Consider the following 26,244-nt stretch of genomic DNA (forward strand, 5'->3'; position numbering starts at 1 on the left):
ACCTACTTAGCCACCCACGGGTCCCTCAGGAAGCATTTATTGCAGAATGTCATAATGAAGGTAACTGCCGCTACAAATTAAAGTTCTAGAAGATGCCAATGTATGTAATTTGTATATAACACATTTTAGTGTGCATCATCATTTATTATGCTTTCAAAAAATGGTTAAAAACAAAAAAAGATTGGGAGTATGTCAGAAAGACAATGAGTTAGCCCAAAAGAACTCCCAATAACCACAGCTGGAAAAATTTGAGCAACAAAATAAATAATGGTAGTATTGGTTTGTAATTCAAAGAATAACATAAATATCTATAAGTCCATACTGATAAAAATACATGATTGAATAAGTAAATAAATTTGAGGCTAAGGGAGAAATCCTTCTTATTCCTTGACCCTTGGGTATGAGCTGGACTTACTGACTTGCTTTCAAGGTATGGAAAGGAAAAAGGAATATGGAAAGAAAAAAATAGTAGTAACTGCATAGCAAAGAAAACTGGCAGACACGACCTTAACAGAGTGATCAAGGCTACTATCATCAGCGTTAAGTCATATGGGTATCACGCACACTCTGATACGATGCAGTGACAATGGCACTTCACCCCGTGGAATTCTTTCCCAAATGTATAATCCTTGTCTAATCATAAGAAAACATCAGACAAACCTCAATTGAGGGACATTCTACAGAATACCTGACTGGCACTCTTCAAAATTATCAAGATCATGAAAACCAAGGACAGACTAAAGCATTGTTGCAGATAGGAGGAGACTAAGAAGACATGACAACTAAATAGCATGTGCTACCCTGGACTAGATCCTGAAACAGATTACATATGTATTACATAATATGGATGTATATTACATATGTAGTAAATATATTATATACATTACATATGTAATATTCATCTTATACATAGTTCTCCCAAGAGCTATTAATTTTTTTTTAACGTTTATTTATTTTTGAGACAGAGAAAGACAGAGCATGAACAGGGGAGGGGCAGAGAGAGAGGGAGACACAGAATCTGAAACAGGCTCCAGGCTCTGAGCCCGACGCAGGGCTTGAACTCACAGACCGTGAGATCATGACCTGAGCCGAAGTTGGACGCTTAACCGACTGAGCCACCCAGGCACCCCTCAACAGCTATTAAATAAGAGAAGCATGGTTGCCCTCAGGGAGTTAAACTATAAAAACGAATCAGAGCAGATAGAATGAAAATCAATTTTGAATGATGATTAATATTTATATAATGGTTTATGTATACCAGGCACTATTCTAAGCACTTTACATAATCATTTCAAATCACTCAGTCCTCCTAAAACCCTACGAAGCAGGCACTATTACTATTCACAATTTTCTAATTTATTTATGATTTATTTTGAAATCATTTCAACTCTGTGGAAACACTCTGTGAAAGTTACAAATGGTGCATTTGGGGTAGAAAATAGCGTAATGTTGTGCGGTGGATAGTTTTATCTTACTTGTAAATGATCGGGCAATTAAATGTTAAAATTTTACTGAATTGAATGTTGAAGTTTTCCATTTTTATAATTTAATTTCCATAGTTTTAAGAATCATGAGTATACTAAAATAGTTTAACACTAATGTTATCTGCTTTGCAAATTTTTAAAGATAAAAGTCAATAAACCAACTGCATGTTAAAGGATAAATACAAGGTCAGGGAAACGTAGAAACAAAAAGGTAAAACATTACAAGATTAGCAAGCATAAGATATGTTAAATCTATATATCAAAGCAAGAGTGGCTAAAGAAGTACTAGGCAAGGAAGAATTCACAGGGCAAAAACATTAAGTGGAATAAATAAAAGCATTTTATAAAGATAAAATGTACAAGAAAAGTATAACAATGGAGAACCTTAAAGCACCAATGACCATAGAACAACATTTAGTTATATGTTTACTGGTAACGTCTCACTGAAAATGGAGTGCTCAAGAGCTAGTATGTAAACTCAAGTGAAAGTTCTTTCGGTGTCCATTTTGTTCATGCTGCCTCTTGTTGAGTGAGTAAATGAGTGAATAAATGAACAGAGATTGGTGCTGTTGTCAGCACCTGCCCCTGGCCCTCATTTAGCTATAATTCTGGACGCCTTCCAGTGCTTTCCAGCCCTCTTCCATTCCTAACATCCAATCAATCCTCAAGTCTTGAGCAGACTCTACCATTTTTTCACCCCTTCACTTATTTTATTTTGTTTTTCCACCACCAAAATTATCATCGTACCTATATGAGTACCTATGTACTCTGCTTCCCTTCCTCTTATGATGAAATAAATGTCCCCTCTGTCTAAGGCCAAGCCCTCATTTTTTGCTCTCAGTTCATTTCCTCGTTTTAACAAGGATATTTTTTGGCTGATATGTTCATAAATCAAATAGGAAGTAGACATTTTTTTCACATTTAGTATGTTAATAAACTTTTAAATAATAAAATAAAATTGAGTTATATTAATATTATTTTTTCAAATACTCTCTTGGTCTCCAGGGTCATGTTTGAAGATGAACTTTTTCAATCAGCACGTTAGCATTTTAGTGAATGCCAACAATTCATAGCGTTTCAGTCAATGCCAACAGGGAAATACTGACAGCAAATTGAGATGGGAATGATAGATATACTAATTAGAGATTGTATATTTTTAAACATCTGTAACATTATGGTGATTTTTACAATTATGCCTGAGACAAAAGAGTTGGAAAATAGTAGAAAAAAGAATCACTGTATTTTGTTTAAGGGATACATATTTGATGGGTTTTCTCCATTCATTTTTTTCTTATGTAAATTAAGTATCCCTCAGTTTCTGCTTTCTTTATTAAAAGTTTTTTTTAAAGGAGTAGTTACCAGATTTAATAAAATTTTTTCAGCTTTATTGTGATATAAATGACAAATAATATTGTAATATATTTAAAGTGTCCATGGTAGTGATTTGATATACATATACACCGTGAAAGATTCCCACCACCTAGTTAATTAACACATCTATCACCTCACATTCATTCATTCATTCATTCATTCATTCGTAACTTAACAAAGATCTTGGCTCCCAGTTATCTCATTTTCTTTCACTTTCTTCCTCATGGCTGGGTTATTTCCATCTGCTGACAAGCGTGTTTTAATGTCACCTATGTTAAAATAAATGATGAAAACAAATCTTTGACTTCAAGCCATCTCTAGCTACCATAGATTTCTTCAGTCATCTTCAGGACAAAATTTTGAAGTTGCCCATGTTACCTGCCTCCTTTCTCCTTTACGATCACTGCTCAATCCACTATGATCAGGCTTTTGTGAGTATCACTCCACCAAAATGGATTTTATGAATGTCACCAAATAATTTCATTTGGCAAGGTTCTTAGAGGCCAGCTTTCCACCCATCATTTGATCTCTCAATTAAAAAAAATTTTTTTAATGTTTATTTATTTTTGAGAGAAAGGGGGAGGGGCAGAGAGTGAGAGACATAAGTGGAAGCAGGCTCCAGTCTCTAAGCTGTCAGCACAGAGCCTGACGGGAGGCTTGAACTCACCAACCACCAGATCATGACCAGAGCCCAAGTCAGACACTTAACTGACTGACCCACCCAGGTGCTCCTGATCTCTCAATTATTCTTTGTTGAAATATTTCCTTCTCCAGGCTTCCCTGGTATCACAGCCTCCTGATTTTATCTTCTCACAATAGTTCTTTTTCAATCTCCATTGTTCCCCATCCTCTTTTTTTTTTTTTTTTTTCTCTGCAGTGATCTCATCCAGGTCTATGGTCTTGGAGACCTGCCATATGCTTCTGACTCCCAAGTATATCCAGTTTTGACCTTTCCTCTGAGTTCCCAACTCACATATACAATCATGTACCTGACATCTCTTCTTGGATATCTAACAGGCATCTTAAACTTAATATTCCCACAGTGGAACTACTGATTCCTGGCCTTTCTCTGCTTCCCATTCTCCCTGCTCGAATGTACTTCTCCTCCTCATCTTAGTAAATGGTCCCATGACACACCCAGGCCAGAAAAAGTAGCACTCATCTTTGACCCTGTGCTCCTCATGTCTCATATTCAAGACCTACCTGTGACACCTTCAATATAGCCTCAAGGTGAAAACTGCATCCATTCCACTCAGAACTCTGGTCCAAATCTCCTTTATCTCTCATCCAGTCCACTGTAACAGTCTTCCAACTGGTCTCAGGGCTTCCACGCTTGCCCCACCCTCCCATCTATCTGTTACTCAGGACCCATAGTGGTCTTCACACAGCATATGGCATATTGATTTTTGACTTTAATGACTTTCTTTTGCCATCAGAATAAAATCCAAGCTATTTTCGAAGGTCCACAGACTTACATTATTTGGCTTCTGCCTACCTCTGTAACATCATCTCCTACCACTCTCCCCTTTGTATATTTCTCCTTGCCATATATAGTTCCCTCTGCCTGGAATATTTTCCCTCTGACTTCTCTGACAGAATAACACCTACTGATTTCCTCAAGCTTCAGCTCGGTGAAGCTTTCCCAGGCACTCTTCTCTGCTAGATACGCACTTGCTCAATATTTGTCCTTTCCTTGGTCTAAGCTTGATTTCACCTCAGGGCTTTTGTATTTCTTATTCTTTCTGCCTAAAAGGGTCTTCCCCCAAGAAGTCTTTATGGATGCTCCATTTTTATCATTTATGTATCAGCCCAAATGTCACTTCCTCAGAGACCTTCTGTGACCATGTAAGGTAAAGTAGTTTTACCATGTTCCCAGTTCCCTCTATGTCCTCCCCTGGTTTTATTGTCTTTATATCACTAAGAATTATCTGCAATGATTTTATTCATTTACCTGTATAAATGTTTTTTCTTGGTCCCCCAGCTAAGATGTAACCTCTGGTACATAGTACGACACATAATAAAGAGTCGAATGGATAAACATTTAAGGGTAGTTTACTATGTGCCAGTTACTATACTAGTTAAAGGGGAATGACACTGAATAAAATATTGGTCCCAGCTCATGACCTTTCAGGCTAGTTTTGAAGAAAGGTATGTAATCAAAAACAATCATAATACAATATGATTGTATTCTACTATGTATTCTACTATATGATTCAGTTCTACTGAAGTATGTATAATTAGTTGCTCTAGGAGCTCAAAAGAAGGAATAAGCAATTAATTCTACCTGCTGAGAAGACTGACTGGGAAGACTTAACAGAAGTATTTGAACTGAGTCCCGAAAAATGAACAGAAGTTGCCTTTTAGTGAAGATAGAAAAAGTATATTTCAAGCAGCGGGATTAGTATACAAAAAATCATGGAGAACAAAAAATTTTTTGAAAGGATGTAATACAAAATTGATCTATAGATCAATGCCATCCAAGTTATAATCCCAGAACTTTGTTTTATTTTGTTTGTTTGTTGTAGAAATCAACAAGCTGATTCTAAAATGAAATGGAGGGGCATCTGGGTGACTCACTCGGTTAAGTGTCTGACTTTAGCTCAGGTCGTGATCTCATGGTTCATGGGTTGGAGCCCCGAGTTGGGCTCTTGTGCTGACAGCTCAGAACCTGGAGCCTGCTTCAGATTCTGTGTCTCCCTCTCTTTCTGCCCCTCCCCTGCTCATGTTCTTTCTGTCTGTGTCTGTCTGTCTCACTCTCTCTCAAAAATAAAAATAAACATGAAATAAAGCAAAAGTAAAAAAATAAAATAGAAACATAGTGTGCAAGGCAAACTTAAAAAATAGGAGTATTTATACTACACGATTTCAAAACTTAATATAAAGTTGTAATAATCAATAAATTATGGTACTGCCAAAAATATCAACAAGATCAATACAATAGAATTGAAAACCCAAAAATAAACCTATACTTAGAGGGTCATTTGATTTGATACCTACCAAAGCAGCCTTAGGGGGAAAGTAAAGTCTTTTTTTTTTTTAATTTATTTATTCGTTTTGAGAGAGACAGAGAGAGTACAAGTGGGAGAGGGGAAGAGAGAGAGGGATAATCTCAAGCAGCGCGTCAGCACAGAGCCCGTGTGGCTCAAACTCATGAAACCGTGAGATCATGACATGAGCCTAAATCAAGAGACGGACCCTTAACCGACTGAACCACCCAGGTGCCCTGGGAAAAAGAAATTCCTTTCAACAAATGGCTCTCCCATAACGATGTATCAGTACGGAAAAAAATTGTATCTTAACCTCTACCTCACACTGCATACAAAAAAAGTAAATCCAGTTAGAGTATATATCGAAACATAAAAGCTACAACCATAAAGCTTTCGAGGGAAGGTATAGAAGAATATCTTTGTGACTTGGCAAGAGTTTCTTAGGATACGGAAAGCCATAGCCATAAAAGAAAATTTTGTTAAACTAGACTTCATGAAATGCAAAATTTCTGATTATCAAAAGATACCATTAGAGGGGCACTGGGTGGCTCAGTCTGTTCAGCATCTGACTCTTGATTTTGGCTCAGGTCATGATCCCACAGTTGTGAGATCCAGCCCTGTGCTGGGCTCCATGCCAGGCATGATGCCTGCTTGGGATTCTTTCTCCCCTCTTCCTCCGCCCCTCCACATCCCTCAAAAAGAAATAAATAAAATTTCCTTAAAAAAAGATACCATTAGGAAAATAAGGAAGTACGCTACATAGCAGAGAAAACATTTAAAAAACACATCTGACAAAGGACTGTACATATATAATGAACTCCTACAACTCAATTAAAAGGGCCATGAGGGGTGCCTGGATGGCTCAGTTGGTTAAGTATCAAATTCCTGATTTCAGCCTAGGTCATGATCTCACAGTTTGTGGGTTTGAGCCCCATGTTGGGCTCTGCACTGACAACTAGGAGCCTGCTTGGGATTCTCTCTCTCCCTCTCTTTCTGCCCCTCCCCTGTTTGTGCACTATATCTCTCTTAAAATAAAGAAACAAACTTTTTAAAAAAAGTCTTAAAAAAAGGCAACGATTTGGACATATCACAAAAGTAAGTCTAGATACATGCAATGAGCATATGAAAAAAAAAACTCACCATTATCAGTCAACAGAGAAATGCAAATTAAACAATATGAGATGACACTACACACCTACCAGAATGACTAAAATTAAAAATGGTTAAAAAATTAACCAAATGTTGATAAGTATGTGGAGCAACCAGAACTCTTACATGTTGGTAGAGAAGCATAACATAGTACAACTACTTTGAAAAAAAATTGGGGTATTACTTATAAAGTTAAATGTATACCTACCTTATGACCCAGCAATTCCACTAATATTTACCCAAAAGAAATTAAAGTATATGTCTACAGAAAGACTTGTCCAAGAATGTTCATAGCAGTTTTATTCGTAATAGCCAAACGCTAGAAACAGCCCAGGTTTTTGACAATAGGAAAGTGGATAATCAAACTGTGATATACCCATACAGAGGAATACTGCTCAGCAATGAAAAGGAACTACAATACTCTCAGCTACACTCAAAAACAGTATGCTGGGCAAGAGAAAAGTATATGCTGCATAATTCTATTTACATGACTTTCTATGACAGGAAAAACTGATCTCTGGTGGAAAAAAAATTGAGCAGTGGTTGCCTCTGGAAGGCTGAGCTGGAATCAACTAGAAAAGAGTGTGAAGGATAGGGGTTTATATTACATGGCATTGGTCAAAATTCAGTGCATGGCACACTTAGGATTTGTACATTTTACTACTATATGTAAATTTTACCTCAACAAGAAAATAAAAGGCCGTAAATAAGTACTGATCTCTTGTTAATGAATATACATGCTGAGGTGTTTAGGGGGAAGACTCCTGATGACTGAAATTTCCTTTGATGGCCAGAGGGATAGACAGATGGGTGGATACATGATAAAATAAATACAATAAAATATTAGTGATAAAATTTAGGTTATGGACATATGGGTGCTCACTGTAAAATTCTGGAAACAATAAGCCTGAAAATATTCAAAATAAAATGTTGCGGGGAAAGGCCGGGAGACGTGGAGGATGCAGGGAATCCCAGATGGTGTTCAATGGCTGGAACATGGGGTAGTTTGGCCAAAGCTGAAGCAGGAGAGGCAATCACAAGCAAGACTGTGAAGAGCCTTTCATGTCATGCTAAGGAGCTTGTATTTTATCCTGTGCAGCAATATTGCTCAATTGTCTTGCTCTGCTCACTGCTAGTGTATTTAGTCATGCCCTCATTACCTTCATCTGGGCTTTGGCGTCATATTTATTTAATCAAATTGGATTGAACTGAATCAGATATGAAGGATGCGCTTATATTTCTTGGAGTTTACATAATGTTTCCTGCTTTCATGTCAGGTAACTTGGAGATTTTTGCATATAAATAGAAATTGCCATTTGAATGCATTTTCAGTTGAGAGTAGTTTCAAAACTGTATTTTTGTTTTAGCCCTTAGGGTCTCACTTTGCATTTTCCCCTAAATAAGCAAGAAGCATACTTCATACGAAAATTTTACAAATGGACAGTGAGGATTGAATTCTTTTAATTTTTCTCAGTATAAAATATTGAAGCAAATGTTGTATATAAAATATTGTAGGAAACACTAGGGAGTTACATAAATTAGCTATTAATTAACTATTAAAAAATAGCTCCTGACTCCAGGATCCTGACAGTCAAAATTCCTACACTTTATGAAACATGAATATAATTCTTTAAAATGTATGCTTTGTTGCTAGATTCTGTGGGCTCCCCCCCTTTCATTTTTCTATTCACATTTGATAATGAGACAACTATTTGCAAAGGTGTAATGGTAGATGATGTCATCAGTTTGGGCACATTGTTTACCCTCTACAGAGATAAGGCAACAGAGACTGAGTGAGCCTTCTATTTCCCAATAGATTCCTCCAAAATGCAAACTCACATCCACAAGAGGCTTTTAAGAAAATAATTCTTAAAACACAATATTACTCATGCATCAATTTCTGCCTTTGAGGAAAATGGGGCTTTTTTTTTCTTCTTCTTACTTCTTACAAGATCTTTTTTCATTTAGATGATTTTTAAAATATGGGTATCTCTTAAGAGATTAAATCTTCTAAGCCTACTTAGTAAAAAATCCATTTTTTCATGAGAACCCTTTTTGTTTTCACCAAACTTGTATCCTTGGAGTTTTGGCTAATGCCTGACATCAAATAGTAGATACTAAATATTATATGAATAAATAAATGGATGCGTAAATAACAGAGATGATAGCAGAATACTAGAAAATGCATTTATGACTATGCATTAAATAGTAAATTAAACAACATACAATCCCCTCTCAGCATTAAATCATAAAGCATTAGATATCCACGCATGTATCAAAGTAAATTTCATTAAATTACAGGAGTCATGATGTATTTTATCTGTGAAATTATTATTACAAAAAATAGTTGTCGTATACTAGCTTTGGTTGGGAAAAGGAAGCATAATGCCCTAAGTAGTGAACCCAATAATTCCATTAATAGACTGTTTCTATTAACAGTTCCTTAGTAAATAGAAAATATCTATTGACAGGTGTTTTTGTGACTGGTGTACAACGACAATGGATATTAATTAAAGATAAGTTTAAAACCAGAGTTGAGCTATAGGGAAAAGTTTGAAGCTTATGAATTGTGTATTTGGAGCCTTCCCTCTTGGGTCTTCCCCTCTCTCTTCCACTTCATAGGAGTATGTACCATTCATTCCTTGTAATAGATACTAGTTGCATAATCAATAACCAATTTTCTTGTTGTTGTTTTTTTTCTGTCCTAATAGAACCCTGCTTTTATTTAGGGGCTAAATTCTGCTGGATCTAAGGCAATCGTGGCATTCTAATTCCCTTGGGCTAATATGGGCTAATATGGGCACTTGTTGATGACATCATTTCAACTAGTGCAACATAATCGGGAAGTTTACCTGGGAGCTTTGGGGAGACGTTTAGCCATCTCATGACACACAGGAGTAGACAGTGCCATCTTCCTCTGGACATTGTTGAGCTGTGCCTGGAGCTGGCAGCTGGACTTGTTATGGCCTTCCTGCTAGTAGGCTGGAGATGAAGCCAACTGGCAGAGAAAGACAAAGGCAAGAGATTACAGAGAAGTGTGGCTGAATTCTATGTAGTCTACCTGACTTCTGTGTAAGCCGATTTTATCTGAAGTTTTCTGCTACAAGCAGCTTCACTAATCACCTTTCCCCTGAGTACTGGATATTCTCATGCTTTCCTTTGGTACCCAAGTCCCCTTATTAGAAACCATCCAATTTATTCTTTGTTTTTTTAAGATTTTTTTTTTTTTGAGAGAGAGAGAGAGAGAGAGAGAGAGAGAGAGAGAGAGAGAGAGAGAATCTCCATCAGGCTCGATGCTCAGTGTGGAGCCCAAAGTGGGGCCTGATCCCACGACCCTGGGATCATGACCTGAGCCGAAATCAAGAGTCAGATGCTCAGCTGACTGAGCCACCCAAGCACCCCCAATCTACTCTTTACAGTATTCCTCCCTCTACATTACCATTTCTTTTAGCTCGTTATTCATTAAAACCGCAATTATCTGACTGCCTCTATTTTCAGCTAGATTCTAGGGGAAAATCTATCTGATGCTAATTTTCACTAAAATTTTTCCAGGAGACAACTAATCTGATGCTGTATCATACTAAGCTGAAAATAACTGGACCCCTTGGAGCATCCATATTCTCAATGCAGAACTTGTTTACTGAAATAAAACTTGGATTGGCTTAAGTTTAGGAAAAGTGAAAAATGAAGAGAATTTCAGGCAATGTGAGGAAATATCTGAAGTTGGCTGTTAACTCGTTTTTCCTTGAAGGTAGGCTAAATTATATCAACATATTTATAATGTTATATGGATTTTATCAACTCTAAATTTTGGAAAGTTGATCATCTATGAATGATGTGCATAGGAATGTAATTAACCAGAATGTTTTATTCTCAACCTGGTCTGCAATATGAGAATTTAATGTGTATGTTTAATAATTAATACGTGATCTTTCCTTAAAGTCTTTTTGTTAGGGCTTAAGAAGATATGACATGAATTACATTAGAAAAGAAGACAATTGGGGTGCCTGGGTGGCGCAGTCGGCTAAGCGTCCGACTTCAGCCAGGTCACTATCTCGCGGTCCGTGGGTTCGAGCCCCGCGTCAGGCTCTGGGCTGATGGCTCAGAGCCTGGAGCCTGTTTCCGATTCTGTGTCTCCCTCTCTTTCTGCCCCTCCCCCGTTCATGCTCTGTCTCTCTCTGTCCCAAAAATAAATAAAATAAAAACGTTGAAAAAAAAATTAAAAAAAAAAAAAAGAAGACAATTATTTTCTTAACCAAAAAGAATACTTTCACATCATATCTTGTGCGGTGCATCCTTAGAACTGATTGCAAAGAGTAAAGCTTACTTGACGGTCTGTGATTATTTACCCTCCACGAGGCCTGTAAATCTGAAGGATTTTCATTCAAATGGGGCTAGCTCGCTCCACGGACACATGATGGGCTCTCAAACATAATTGGCGCCACTTAATAGGTTGGTGGTTAATATTGCTGTCTGAGTAAGGAGAACATGTGACTGAGGATCAATTTCACATCATCACAACTGAAGATTTCCTTTTCAAATCAGATTCTTCAGGGAATACTTTGAAAACCTCAGGTCAAGTGACAGAGAAGCTGAGAAACGCTTTTATGAGCATTTATGATGAAAGGAGCTATTTTAAAAGCTAAGATAAAAAAAGAAAAGCTGATCCTTTTTCTCAGTGGGGTATTCCAGGCATCTCCTATGAGTGAAGGCAAACGGGAAATTACTGTTCTCAGACCGAATCATGATAGCTCCATTATTCCACCAGGTGTAGAGTGCCATGAAAACAGGGTTATGATTCATTGTGTCCCAGTACCTGGCACAGTAACTGGTACAGAGGGAACATCTCGTTGTTATTTACTGAATATCCATACAATATAAGGGCTGAAATGAAAGAATCAGTTATCCCCTAGCAGCAGCCATTGCCTGCTCTCTCAAAGGAGTTTCCTTACTCGTTTGCTACCGTTGTTTTTATGGTCTGCAAAGATTCGGAAAAAAAGAAGAGAGTTACATGTTACTGAGCACTGACTATATGCCAGGTACTATTCTGTTACAAAGGTCAATAAAATAGTCTGCGGTTTTTAGAGAATAAAGAGTTACAAAACAATAATCACAAAAGAACAAGTTGCTTTGGGAGCCCAAAGCAGAAAGCAATGAAATGCCTGGGGGAGGCAGGTGTATCTCCACACAGGTCTAACAGCCTCAGGGTCAGTGAACTCTTACTGAGTCCCTACTGTGTGCCAGTGGAGAGAAATGGGCAGCTTACCCAGGCACAGGAAGTCTGGGTTGGGACAATGCCCAAGGTTCAGGGTAATAGACTTTGGAGTTCCTGGGGATGTGGGGAAGGGATTGGTGGCAAGAGATGAAATCAGAAGCTGAGTAAGCCATCAAGATTTCAAAGAGAGGGACTGACATGACAGAATCTTCTGTTTTAGAACGTGTTTCATGTGAAGAATGAATTCGTGGACAGAAGGATTGGAAGCAGAAAAGCCAGTTAGGAGGTCATTTTAACAGCTCCTAGGAGAGAATTAAACCCGTTTCTAGCGAGAAGAAAGAAAACACAGTATCCGGAGATTTTTAAGAAACAAGACAAAAGTACAATCAGGAGGACCAGGTGGCTGATTAGTTGTGGAGGGAGAAAAGGGGAAGCTGAGGATTATTCCAAGGGTTACAGTATAAAACTCTAAGAAGATATACAAATAAATTTTTCCATAAAAGCTCCTGTGTTTATGTATGTCACTAAATCACTGGAGAGAGAAGAGCACTATGAAAGTAATGTATTAATAATTTATTAATAATAATAGGTAACAGATGGAAGCCATGGTAGAGCCTAAGAAAAGATCCTAAGTTCACAAAGTGAATGATATTAAATAACACATTCTCTGAAATTCAGCATATATAGTATTTCTTCTTATTACTCTTAGAGATGTTAACAACAATAATAATAAATAGCAACTATTTACAATAAACCTCAACCGTACACAAGAAGCCAGAAGAAACATAATATTTTCAGTAATGTGTCTACATCTTCAATTAAAATTTTCTTCTTTGGTCTTCAATTTTTACCCTGAGATTTCTGACTAAATCTTCACATATTTAGCCCCATGTCCTATCAGTGAGCATTACTAGACATATTTTAAAAGAAAAGGAAATAGCTAAGTCATCTGTTTTCACTTTTGCTGCTGAGTGGGTCTAGACAGGATGAATTTATTTTAACAGAGCTTTCGGCTAGTAGCCATTATGTCCTTAGAAATGTGATTTTTCAATTAAAGATATGCTACTGTAGTACTTCCATTGTTAAGAATGGCTCTTTGGTCCTTCGTAAGTAATTACCTATTGTTATCACTAAAAATAACAACACCATAGAGGTATGGTAACATAGTTTTAAAATGCCTTTACATCTCTTACTTGACTCCTAACAGATATTTGATAGAGACAGGGCTGATAGAATTGAGTCCTTTAAAATAAGTTAACTCCTTTAATTATGAAATATAGTGAACATAAAGTTAAGTACACAAAACTGAAAGAATTAAGATAATCAATCAACTGTGGAACCACCTCTAGGTCACAAACCATTGTCAGAAACCCCAAATCCCTTCTGCCCTCCTCAACTCTCACACCAACCTGTACCCCGCAGGGAACCACCACTTTTATGGCCATCGCTTCCTGGCTTTTCTTTACAATTTTGCCACCCATTTATGCATCCCTAAACACTGTAATGTTTGTTTGTTTGTTTAACTTGATTTTTTTTTTAATTTTTTTTTTCAACGTTTATTTATTTTTGGGACAGAGAGAGACAGAGCATGAACGGGGGAGGGGCAGAGAGAGAGAGGGAGACACAGAATCGGAAACAGGCTCCAGGCTCTGAGCCATCAGCCCAGAGCCTGACGTGGGGCTCGAACTCACGGACCGCGAGATCGTGACCTGGCTGAAGTCGGACGCTTAACCGACTGCGCCACCCAGGCGCCCCTGTTTAACTTGATTTAAATAGAATTGTATTCTGTGTATTCTTTCCAGTTTGGCTTGTTTCGCTCAAGATAATGTTTTTGAAATTTATTGACATTGTTTCCACCTGTAGTTCACTCATTTTCATTGAAATGAAGTATTTTCCTTGAAAGGATATCCCACAACTTATTTATCCCTTTACTATTGATGGATACTGGATTGTTGTCAGGTTTTGGCTAATGCAAATAATGCTTTTATGAACTTTCTTCTATTTGTGTTATGGAGTGTACATATGCACACATTAGGGCAAATATATCTGGTAGCAGAATTGTTGGGTCACAAACTATGCACTTATTAGATAATGTCGAGTTGTTTTCATTTGATTATACTAATTGATTATTCAACAGCAAATGATTATTCTTGTTCTGGCCACTCATTAGCATATTGCTCTTTGGTCTTTAATTTCATACTTTCTGGTGGGTATATAGTATTATGTCACTTTAATTTACATTTCTTTGATTATTACCAATGGGATGGACCTCTTTTTTCATGTGTTCTGAGGTATTTGTTGAAATCCCTTGCCCATTTTTTTCTATTGGGTTACCTGCCTTTTTCTTATTGATTAGTAGGAGTTCTTAATATATCTTAAATATAAGCGCTTTGTCATTTATATTAAAGATATATTTTTTTCTGGCTTATGGCTTGCCTTTTCACTTTCTGCATAGTGTCTTCTGATGAACAATTCTTAATTTTAATGCGGTCCAGCTTATCAATCTTTTCCTTTATGGTTATCGCTTTTTGTTGGCTTTCTTTGTTGTATAAGATCTCTCCACCTCCAAAAACATGAAGGTGTGTCCTTTTACAGACAAAAAAATGGAGACATAGAGAGATGGGGTGGTTTGACAAACTTGAATCCCCAGTTATTTTGATATCAAATTCTGGTTTATCTCTATTACACCACGCTAATTTCAAATTTTAATGCAAAATTATTTTTATTTATTTTAGTCCCTGATCTTTCCTCATTGCTTGAGGAAGTACAAAGCTTTAAGAGTCTGGAGAAGCAGGTGATGGTACTTAGGGATGAGAAAAGTCCATAAAGCTCCCACATGTCCCTTCATGCCCTCAGCCAGTTCTAGAAGTACTCCAGCTTTAATGCCCTCACAGCCTTTTTTCAGCTGGTTAATATTCCCACACATCTTCTGGCCTCACTTTTGTTCTACAGATTCAAGGCCAGGCAAAATACAGTGCAACAGGGGATTTAGGTTTGTAAAGAGTATATATGCTAAGCCAATAAATCACCTAAAAACATTAAAAAAATTCTTTAATTTTTATTTATTTTTGAGAGAGAGAGAGAGAGAGAGAGAGAGAGAGAGAGAGAGAGAGAGAGAGAACAAGCAGGGGAGGGGCAGAGAGAGAGGGAGACACAGAATCTGAAGCAGGCTCCAGGCTCTGAGCTGTCAGCACAGAGCCTGACGCAGGGCTTGAATTCACAAACTGTGAGATCATGACCTGAGTTGAAGTCGGACACCTAACTGACTGAACCACCCAGACGCCCCGTAAAAACATTTTCTTTTGAATAGCAAAGTATATGGAAAATTTGGGGGAAGGATATGTAAACAAAGCAGTAACCCAGCATATTCCCAGTTGAATGTGGGCCTCCGCAAGTTTCCATAGGGATGTACAACTACATATGATACTACCTGTGCTGAATAAAGATTCCACCAGATTTAAGAAGCTTCCAGAGTTCCTATAAACACTCTGGCAACTTCCCCAAAACAGTTCTAAAAACTCTGGCTGCATCTCTGCTTGCTCACTGGGAGCAAATGACCAGTACAGATCGATTCCAGCATAACCCTAACATTATTTGGCCTAAAATTAGTTTGACCTGATTTTAAACTCGCAAAAGTTGCAATAATACATGGATCTCCCTTTATGCAGCTTCACTAATATTTTTACGTATTGCCCTCTTTGCCTTATCATTCTATCTATCTACACTGAATACTTATTTTTTCTGAAGCATGTAAGAATGAATTGGAGACGTCATGTCAACTTTTCTCCTAAATACTTCATTACATTTCCCATTATCAAAATCAGGACGTTCAACATAGATTTAATACTATCATCTAATCCATAGTTCATATTCAAACTTTACCAATGGTCCCGTAAGATTTTATTTCTATTTTTCCCCAATTAAGGATCCAATCCAAAGGCAGACATTGTATGTAGTAGTCAGTCTCTCTGTCTCCTCTAATCTGAAATAGTACCTCAGCCTTTCTGTGTTTTCCTTAACCTTGTTATTTGTTTTTTTTTTTTAATTTTTTAATGTTTATTTATTTTTGAGAGATTAAGACAGAGCATGAGTGGGGAAGGGTCAGAGAGAGAGTGAGGGAGGCACAGAATCTGAAACAGGCTCCAGGCTCTGAACTGTCAGCACAGAGCCCGACACGGGGCTCGAACTCGGAAACGGCAAGATCATGACCTGAGCTGAAGTTGGTCGCTTAACTGACTGAGCCACCCAGGCGCCCCTAACCTTGTTATTTGTAAAGAATACAGTTGTTCCCTTGTAGGCTGACCCTCAGTTTGTGTTTGTCCATTGTTTCTGCATACTTAGCTATGCGTTTTGGTCGGGAAACTTACAGAGGTGATGTATGTCCTTCATTTTGTATCAGTCATATCAAGGCACATACTATTGATAATATTAACTTTGATCACTTGATTAGGGTGGTGTTCTTAAGTTTCTCCACTGTGAAACTATGTAAATATCTAGTTCCTCAGAAAAGTCTGACAGATTTGCTTTAGCATTCATTGAAAAATTTTTAACTCTTTTATTTCTTCTATATTTAATGAGTTGGCCTTCTATTGGAAGGAAGAGCTTCCCTTTACGTATGTATGTCAGTATGGGCTCGTGGATTTTTATTTTACTCAATGGGCTAATCCATTACTATCATTATTTATTTTGATGACTAAATTGTCCAAGATTTGGTCAGTGGGGAATCCTTTACATCTGTCTCCTGTGTCCTTTTGATATAGGCCCATCATTGTTTCATTCTTAGAGTAAATCCTAACTTTCTTGTGCAATTGGTATTTTCCCTGCCTGAGCTTTGAATAATTTTTTTTTTAAGAATCTCTAGTTCTATGTAGTGGAGAATGGCATTTAGGAAGCTAGATCTGGATAGCATTTACACAACTACATGTATTTATCAAAACTTACAGAATGTACAGAGAAAGGGTGATTTAATTTTTTCTTTCTACTTCTTTGTATTTATAAAATATGTAATCATTGTAATAAGAAAAAATAGGTTCTAAAAATTAAAGTCAGGCCATTAGTATAGTCTCCACCAAGCAATCAAGATATAGTACTTTTCCAGCACCCACACAAATCATCTCTGCCCCCTTAATGTCAGTCTCTCCCCCTACCCAGACCCTGTTGGCCATTGATATATTTTATGCCCCTATAACTTTGCCTTTCCAGAATGCCTTATAAGTGGAATCATATAACATACAGCCTGCTTTCTCTTAACATTACTCATTGAGCTGTCTCCATGTTATCTCATGTATTGGTAGTTTGTATTTTTTTTTTTATTGTTGCATGACATTCCATTGGATATATTAAGTTTATCCATTCATCAGTTGAAGAACATTTGAGCTTTGGCAATTATGAATAAAGCCACTCCAAACATATATGACAAGTTCTTGTGTGAACATACATTTTTCATTTCTGTTGGTTAAATACCTAGGAGCAAGACTACTAGATTTAATGATGGGTTTCACTTCATAAAGTAAAACTTCATACTTTACAAGTTTTACAAAATGAAGTGTAAAAATGCCCTTAACTTTATACAGTCTACAAAAAAACAACAAAACAAAACAAACAGAAACAAACAAACAAAAAAACACCTTTATAAAGTAAAACTGCCAAACTGATTTTTGGCTGCATTCCCACCAGCAATGAGTGAGAGTTCTAGGGGCTCTAGTCCTTGCAGCACTTTGGATTGTAGCATTAAAAGACAACAACAACAGTAAACCTTCAGGTATTCTAATAGATGTATAGTTATAGTGATATCTCATTTATGCTTTATTTTATTTTTTAAAGTTTATTTATTTATATTTGAGACAGAAAGAGAGAGCGTGCATGAGCGGGGGAGGGGCAGAGAGAGAGGAGAAGAGAGAGAATCCCAAGAAGCTTCTGTACTGATAGCACGGAACCCAAGGTGGGGCTAGAATTCAGGAACCACGAGATTGTGACCTGAGCTGAAATCAGGAGTCAAAGTCTTAAATGACAGAATCACCCAGGCACCCCTCTTATTTGTGTTTTAATTGGCATTAACTTAATTACTAATGATATCGAGCATCTTTTTCTACAACATATATGCTTTTAAAAAACCAAAGTAGAGTTATATTGCATATGCTGTTTGTAACCTACATTTTATTTCCCACTTAACGTGTCATTCACATTGTTCCATAATAGAATCAACTACTTTGTCTGCAGTCCAAGTAAATTATTGGCTAACAAATGTGAAAAATAGATGAGGAATCCTGTAATATATGACACTTTCTCTAATAAAAATAAATCTAGAATTCACATTTTGGTGCCAGAAGGACACTTATCCCCAACTCTTTCCCATTATTTGCTTACCCTCTTGGAAGAGCCTACAGATTGTTATGTAGTGTCTCATTTTTCAATTTCCCTTATCTCTTGCTGGAAGAAGCTTTCACTGGAGATGGAACTGGCAGAATCAATCTTCAATGTCTTCCTCTCTTCCCCCTAGTTCCCCTCTCACTATTTTATCAGCTTCTCCAAGAGGGAAGCCTTCAGAAAGATTTTGCTCCTCTCCTCACAGTGTGGGAGACTTTCCTTACCTAGTGTCTTTTAACTGAGATCTTAGAGCCAGTCTACTACCATGACGACGACTAGTTACCTGGGATCCATTGGACCACTCAGGACCCAATTGCTAACTTCCCTGCTCTCAACCAGTTCCTAGTTTATCACAGGGGTGTTAGTTTTCCAACATCATGCCACATACTTATGTTGGGGTTGATTTTGTCAGGCAATTTTTTCTAAAGTTACTTTTCCCCCCATCATCTCCATGGAGTCTTCTGTTTAGCTGGGTAGATTCTGTAGAGCAAGACATGTAGACTAATTTGGGGTTTATTCACCTCACCCATATGGAAATTTAACATAGAAATTTGGTAAATAAGAATAAGAGAATGACTTCTCGGAGTTGGGATTTTAATGTCCCCTTCCCTGGGTATGCTTCCCTCTGATACGAGATTGTTGACAGGCTTCTGTGCTCTCCCTTTTCCTAGAAGGCAGATAGATCCCTTAGAAAGGATCACTGTGAATGCCTGGCTCTCAGACCCCACTTTCCCAAATGATATCTGACTCTGCTGGTGAAAAACAAGGTGAGACTCTTCTTGTTTTGAATGGTCATTATCCTCTCCCCTTTGATGCAGAAGATTTGTGGTAAGTAAGTTTCTCCACTAGCCTCTTCCTCCTCCATGTCAGTAAGTACTTCTTCCCACTCTTGAATAGATTCCCACAAGCTTCTCTCTGCCTGAACACTGACTCCACGTGGTCCTCTCCAGTTGAGTTTCCATTGTCCAGAGAAGACATTTTCCTCCCCACTTTGTTGGAAGATTTAATGAGGACAAGCTAAACTACCATCTTAATGCTTAACTAGTAATCAACCCAAAGTCCATGGTATCAGAAGATGTGCTGAGAATGAGCTGGGATGTTGGTAAGATCTGAATCTGTCTCCCCTATTTAACATTCCTTCTAGACTTCTTGGCTCTATATTGCCATGTCTTCCTTATCTATCATTGTGTAATGAATCATCCCAAAATTTAGCAGCTTAAAACAGCAAACAGTATTATCTCACATAGTTTCTGGGGGTCAGGAATCTGGACTGACTTAGCTGGATGATTCTGGTGTGGGATCTTGCATGAGGCTGCAGTCACAGTATCAGTCAGGGCTGCAGTTTCTGAAGACTTGACTGAGGCTAAAAGATTTGCTTTCAAGCTCATTCCTGCTGCCCCTGACAATTAACTTCAGTTCTTTACCACATGGGCCTCTCCACTGGGCTGCTTACGGCATGACTTCCCTCAGAGAAACTGACCTATGAGAGTGAGATAGAGATGAAAGAAAGAAAGAAAGAAAGAAAGAAAGAAAGAAAGAAAGAAAGAAAAGAAAAGGAAAGAAAAAAGAAAAGAAAAGAAAAGAAAAGAAAAGAAGAGAAAAGAAAAGAAAAGAAAATCTCCTAAGATGGAAGCCAAAATCTTTTCATAGGCTAATTTCAAAAGCAGCACATCATCACTTTCTGTTGTATGCTATATGTCACACAGCCCAAACTTGGTACGATGCAAGAGGCGACTACACAAAGCTGTGAATACCAGAAAGTGGGATTCACTGGGGGCCATGTAGAGGCTGTCTCCCATATGCCAGCTACCTGTCTCTACTGATAGCATTCTTAGAAACTTTGTCATAAAGGCCAGCCTTCATGATCTTTGTGCCAGTTTGTCCATCAACCCTTTTTTTTCCCCCTGAGATATCTCTCCTCTCCTAATTACATGGCTTTTTCCTTACCAATAAATACTTGCTTGTTGGCAATAAGCATTCTGGTGTTATGATAGGCTTTTTTTTCTACCCTTTATTCCTAAATGTCTGCATTTAGTCTTAAAGTAAAACTTACTCAAATGCAAGGTATCATGTATACCCTAAGCTGGCCCCTAAATCTTCTTTGTGTCTATACAACCTCACTGGCTTATGGAAACATCTCATTTGTAGATAGCGTAGGTGCTCCAATCCTAACTGCAAGGTAAAGTCACTTTTTTTCATCTGGTAAAACTCAGCACTTTCTAAGGGTCGGTACAGAGTGTTAGAACATGAGTCATGCAGATCCCCTTCTCCTTGGGAATCTCTTGCTCAGTATTATTTTTTGTGACCACTCTGGTGTTAAAGCTTTGTGATATCATCTCCAAAACTCTTACCCAGTTCTTTTTTTTTGTAATCTTTAAGGCCTAACAAATCTGTAACTGGCAAATAAGTTTTTACTGAAAAGTCGCGCAATTACAGAGGAAGCTAACACAGAGAGTAACAAATTTAGAAAATACAGCTAACAAGGTGGTTTAGAGGCTCTCATCTTGCACTCTACTCTCCAGAGCTGGTCCATCCTTCCTAGCTGCTTCCCTGCATCCACCTGGAAAAGTCTTCCGTTAATCCCAACTGGTAGGGCCTAGATTCCTTATTATCTAGCCAGACACCTAGATTCCTTATTATCTAGCCAGAATGAAGACAGAGCTCTTTATCTACCTAGAAGTCACCCCTACAGTTTTTCAGCTTCAGGAGTTTTCTCTTCTCAACGATGCATCAGGAAAGACATTACCTACCCTTAAGGGGAGAGACTGCCTTCAGACCCAAAGAACTATGACTCTGCCCTTGTTAGCCTTTCCTGGTTACCATTTCTCAAAGAGCACAGTGACCCAATATTTGCATATGTAAATGCAGAAACTGGAAGTTGTTTTCTTACAACTACTACCATGATCAATTATTTTAATTACTGACTTAATTTCAGTTCAATTCATTCATGCTGAGAGGGTAATTCCCAGAGTAAATCGGAAAATGGCTACAACAAATACTGACAGAAGACAACAAATATATCATTTCTCCTACTAGGATGGGCATTACACTTAACATCATATCCTTTCAGAAGTGAGAAATAGATTCCAAATTAATTCCCATCACATGGTTTCACTCTGGCTTATTTCCCTGGTTCACACTAAGAATAGGAATGGCATCTAGAACTTTCAAAAGAATTTGAAAGTTCTGGAGGACAGCTCTAATCATAGGGTCTAATCAAGGGTTGCGAGGAGTAACCCTTAGGATGCATTTTTCCTTTACACAATATCTGTCGTTCAAATTACATACATAGACTCTGTCAGTATTCTCTGTACCTGGGATGCCAAGAGGATTTCCTATCAAGGTCCTAGAATACTGTACTGTGAGATATGACAAGGTTCCATTCATGATGAATAGCAATGAGTCTCTATAACTGATCATAAATTTCTACAGTTGGGTCTGGGTGGTCTTGTGTAGCCCAAATGCCATGAACAGGCTGTGCCCACCTTAAAAGCATTGCCTAGTTGGTGGGCTCTGGGATCACCCTGGGTTCTTCAACCAGCAGCCCATCTAGGCCAAATGTGCAGGATGCACAATTCCAAGGATCTTTTGGAAGAAGGTATTTATTCATTCCCTCCCCTGGTCCATGGAAGATGAATTCAAGTAGTTCTTTAGTTTAACAAGGTCAACTTAAAAAAAAAAGGCAGGGGAGAATCTAAAATTTTCTTATTTATACCCCTTTTGGCAAATTTGCATTTTAAATGGGACAAGTTAAAATCATAGAGCTAAACTGAAAAGCTTAAAAGAACTTGTGAAGTTGCTACAGACATTCAACAACAAACACTAACATGAAGCAAATTGTGTTTGAAAAGAAGCTCAAGAGAACAATGGTTTCTCTTAAAAGCAAAGGGGAAAAAAAAACCTCCTGACACGACTTTATAAAACACCACACCAAGTATTTTAGGCATTCATGAGAACTAGTTCTGGAAGCTTGTGTAAAGAAAAGACATATTCTTTTCCAGCACCCACATAGCTGTAACTACCCTCCCAACAGTCTCCAGAGTTCACATAATTGGCCCCAAGATTTTCAAATGATTTAGCCAAGTCCCTGGAGTAAAATATTTGCCTTTTAAATGTTCATTGTGTCTTTCAATCATGCCTCCTCTTTGGTATCTTACTTCTTTGTCTAATAATTCATTTACCCATTTGTGAAATCACCAAATTTTTCTCTTTTAGGATCAACATACGGTTTCAAGGCAAAAAATAATTTCCAGGATTTGGGATATGCTATATGACTCAATATTAAGGATCTCTATTCTAGTATATGTGGATGATAGGAAGGAGAACATCTTTCCATACACTTGAAGATGGGAAGTTACTAGTACTTAATGGCACATCAACTCTCCGTTTAGGTGACTAGCTAATATATATAGCATTATAAGTAATTCAATCATGCAATTTTTGACACCAAAAATATTTGCTAAATACATACTTTGTGTGTTGTGCATACAATGGGGGCTATATAGATTAATAAGGCAGAATTCAGAATTCCTGCCCTAAAAAAACTTACAACCTCATGAAGAAGGTAAGCAAGCAAGTATAATTTCCTATTCTTCTGTGATAATTGAGTAATAATGAATTGTGGCTAAATGACCATGCTCCCATCCCCCCAAAAATATGGTTTAGATCTTTTTTTTAAGTTTATTTATTTATTGAGAGAGAGAGAGAGAGAGAAAGCAGGGGAAGGGCAGAGAGAGAAGGAGAGGGAGAATCCCAAGCAGGCTCTGCACTGTCAGTGCAGAGCCCAACGTGGGGCTTGAACTCATGAACCGTGAGATCATGACCTAAGTGGCAACTAAGAGTGGGCTGCTTAACTGACTGAGCCACCCAGGCACCCCTAGATCTTTTTAATAGAAGATAAAAAGGTGAAGATAAAAAGGTGACTTCACCTTCTATAAAGGTGAAGTCAAAAAATAGAAAAGGATTTGGGGTTTATACATGGAACACAACAGTCATGCTTCATATATGCCCAATATTTCAGTGTTTGAAACACATCTCTGTTGGGTTATTATGATCTCATCTTATACATAAAGAAATTGAACCTCATAAAGATTATATTATATTCCTTTAAAGCCACATAGCTAGGACGAGTTAGAGCCAGGACTCGGTCTCAAATATTCGTACTCTAAGATCAGTTACACCATACATCCAAGTAACTTTTCTCTATATTCATATAGGTATCTTCACTATCCAGGAAGGCCCCACATGCAGGGGTTTATCATTCCATTAATTCGATTTCCTAAATTTTCTCATGTCTCTTCTTGAGAAAGAGAAATGACTTCGCAAAGTAATTACCCAAAGTTACCCAGTTCTCAAGCTCCACTGAAGAGAGGAAGAGAAAGAAATGTCACAGAGAAGATTAGATTAGAAATAAGATTCGAGCCATTAAACACAACAGGTTCCTGGTGATAGTTGTGCAATCTGCTCTAAAAGTATCTAAAAACAGGACAGATTCCCAGCTGCTCAGTGAAGTTTTAAAATGTAGTTCTGTCTCAAGGTCAGAGAGTAGTTCTGGTAATTTCCAAATCCCTATAATTACATGATTTAGGGGAAATGGCAATAAAAACCTCTTTTTTATCCCAAGTGGAATCAAAACATTGAGTGTCTAGGTTGATGGTCAGTAATAAACAGAAGATAATAAACAGCTTATTTTGTAAGTTTTTAATATAGAGACATTTACCTCAAACTCTTTTTCTGCTATTGTTAAATCCTAGAGTTGGAGGCTTGTGACAAATAACTCAGACTTTTCTGTGTTGTAACAGCCAACGTTCCCCCAAGGAAAACACCTTTAAACTTCAAAAGAGAAAAAGAGAAAATGTTCAGAGACAAAATTTTCACTAGCATTGCTTATCACCTAGCAGATACAGCAAACCTATTATATTTAGAGTCTCTGCACGACTCCAGGGGGAATACAGAGAAGGCTAAGGCACGACACTTGTAATTGAGCCGTGTAGCGACTTTATTGGGATCAGGCTGGATTCACCAAGTAGCAAGGAATCTATGATGCATTTGCAGTTCTAATTAAAACTCCCCAGAGTGGTTTCTTTAAGCCCCAGCCCTAATTCATTTCCAGATAGCCCACCGTTTTAAGGTGATCTGTGTATCTTCTGCAAAGACTGTGGAGAAAATTCTTGGTAATCAGATGTCTTGTACAAATGTAATTTATGGATCAAATCAGAGAAAAAGCACTGAAGCAACTCCAAGGGAGGGAACATGAAATGCTCCTAAACCCTACAGTGTCCCTAACACATAAAGGTGCTTGAGAAACATTTATTGACTAAATAAAGGTGCTATGCCAGATACTGTAGAGGTTACAGAGGTGAGGATACATGATTCCTCCTCTCTGGAAGCTCATCTCTCATGTAGGACAGGGACACACAAATGACCGTTAAGATAGATTTGCCTGTGCCGGGTCCTTGAACCACTCCCAACATGAGCACAACAGAAGTCACAGGCACTGCATGAAAAGTGGTCATGAGCCCTTGAACATTGTTTACATAATTCCCATCTGCTCATCTTAAAACTGTCCACCTTGAACCTCCTCGCACATCAATGTGCAATTCCTGGTCCATTTGGTGTTACATCTTGGTCCCACCTGTCGGTGTGGAGCTTCACTTGAACTGGTAACCTAAGTTAGAGCTGCTCACTTTGGCTCTGCCGAAGCAAATGTTTAGGAGGGTTGGCATGGTGATTAGTCAAAGAGCACAGACTCTTAACTATCTTTAACCATCTGTATTTAAAGCTTGGCTCTGCTGTTTGTTAGCTCTTTATTATTATCTTGGGCACATGACATAAGTTTTTGTTGGTGTTTCAGTTTCCTAATCTTTTGAATGAGGATTATAATAGTGTCTAAGTCAGAACATTGTTACAAGGACTGAGTTAATACTTCCAAAGCACTTGGAAAGGTTCCTGGCACATAATTTCTGTATTAAATGAAAGTTCCCCCCTTGCAGTGTCCTCTTAGTGCTGTTTGACTAAATGGCGAACAATAGGCCTTATGGACTACATGGCCTAAGGGGGTCCTAGGACACCACCAGCTGGCAAAGAGCACTGAGTGAGCAAAGGTAAGGAGGCAGGAAAGTAAAGAATGTCTGATTAAGAGTCCAGTCTGACTAAAGCACTGGGCTCAGGGACCTGCACATGTAGTAGTGATTTTAAAAAATTGAAAGGATCAGGTTTTGGAGTAGCTTGAATGCCAACATGGGGCACTTGTAATCTCTTCTGTAGGCCACGTGTCATCCCAAGACTATGTCAACGCTCTAGAAAAAATCCTGGTCGTAGTCTGGAGGCTGGCGGGTGATGCAGGCAAGAAAATATTTTTTAAAAAGTTCCAGTGATATAGGTAAGTGATAATGCAACATGAAACTAAAGTGTTGACAATGTCAGCAACACCGAGAGAGAGAATGCTAAAAGAGTAGACACTATTTGGGACCAAATCAAAAAAAGCAAAGCGTAGAAAAATTATTTGCATGTCTCTTATATGTCAGGCATGTACAAGTTGCTTTGTAAAACATTTAATTGGTGCAACATCTAGCTTGGGTAAATATGGCTACTTGATTAATTCAGATTAAGAAATTCAGGGAGATTAAGCAATTAGCCTGAGGTCACAGTTATAGAAAGCAGTCGAAGAGGG

The 26,244-nt window shown here is 37.9% G+C and overlaps 1 long non-coding RNA gene across 1 annotated transcript; it reads right to left on the reverse strand.

Moving 5' to 3' along the window:
* Positions 1-2,847: 2,847 nt before the first annotated feature.
* On the reverse strand, positions 2,848-24,407 carry LOC123386555. The gene is made up of 3 exons (XR_006600588.1): positions 24,292-24,407; positions 9,844-9,989; positions 2,848-3,124 (listed from the first exon to the last, which is right to left on the reverse strand). It is a non-coding gene; the product is annotated as an uncharacterized LOC123386555 (long non-coding RNA).
* Positions 24,408-26,244: the final 1,837 nt, after the last annotated feature.

The sequence above is a fragment of the Felis catus genome, chromosome B4 (genome assembly GCF_018350175.1).
Source record: "Felis catus isolate Fca126 chromosome B4, F.catus_Fca126_mat1.0, whole genome shotgun sequence".
Lineage (NCBI taxonomy): Eukaryota > Metazoa > Chordata > Mammalia > Carnivora > Felidae > Felis > Felis catus.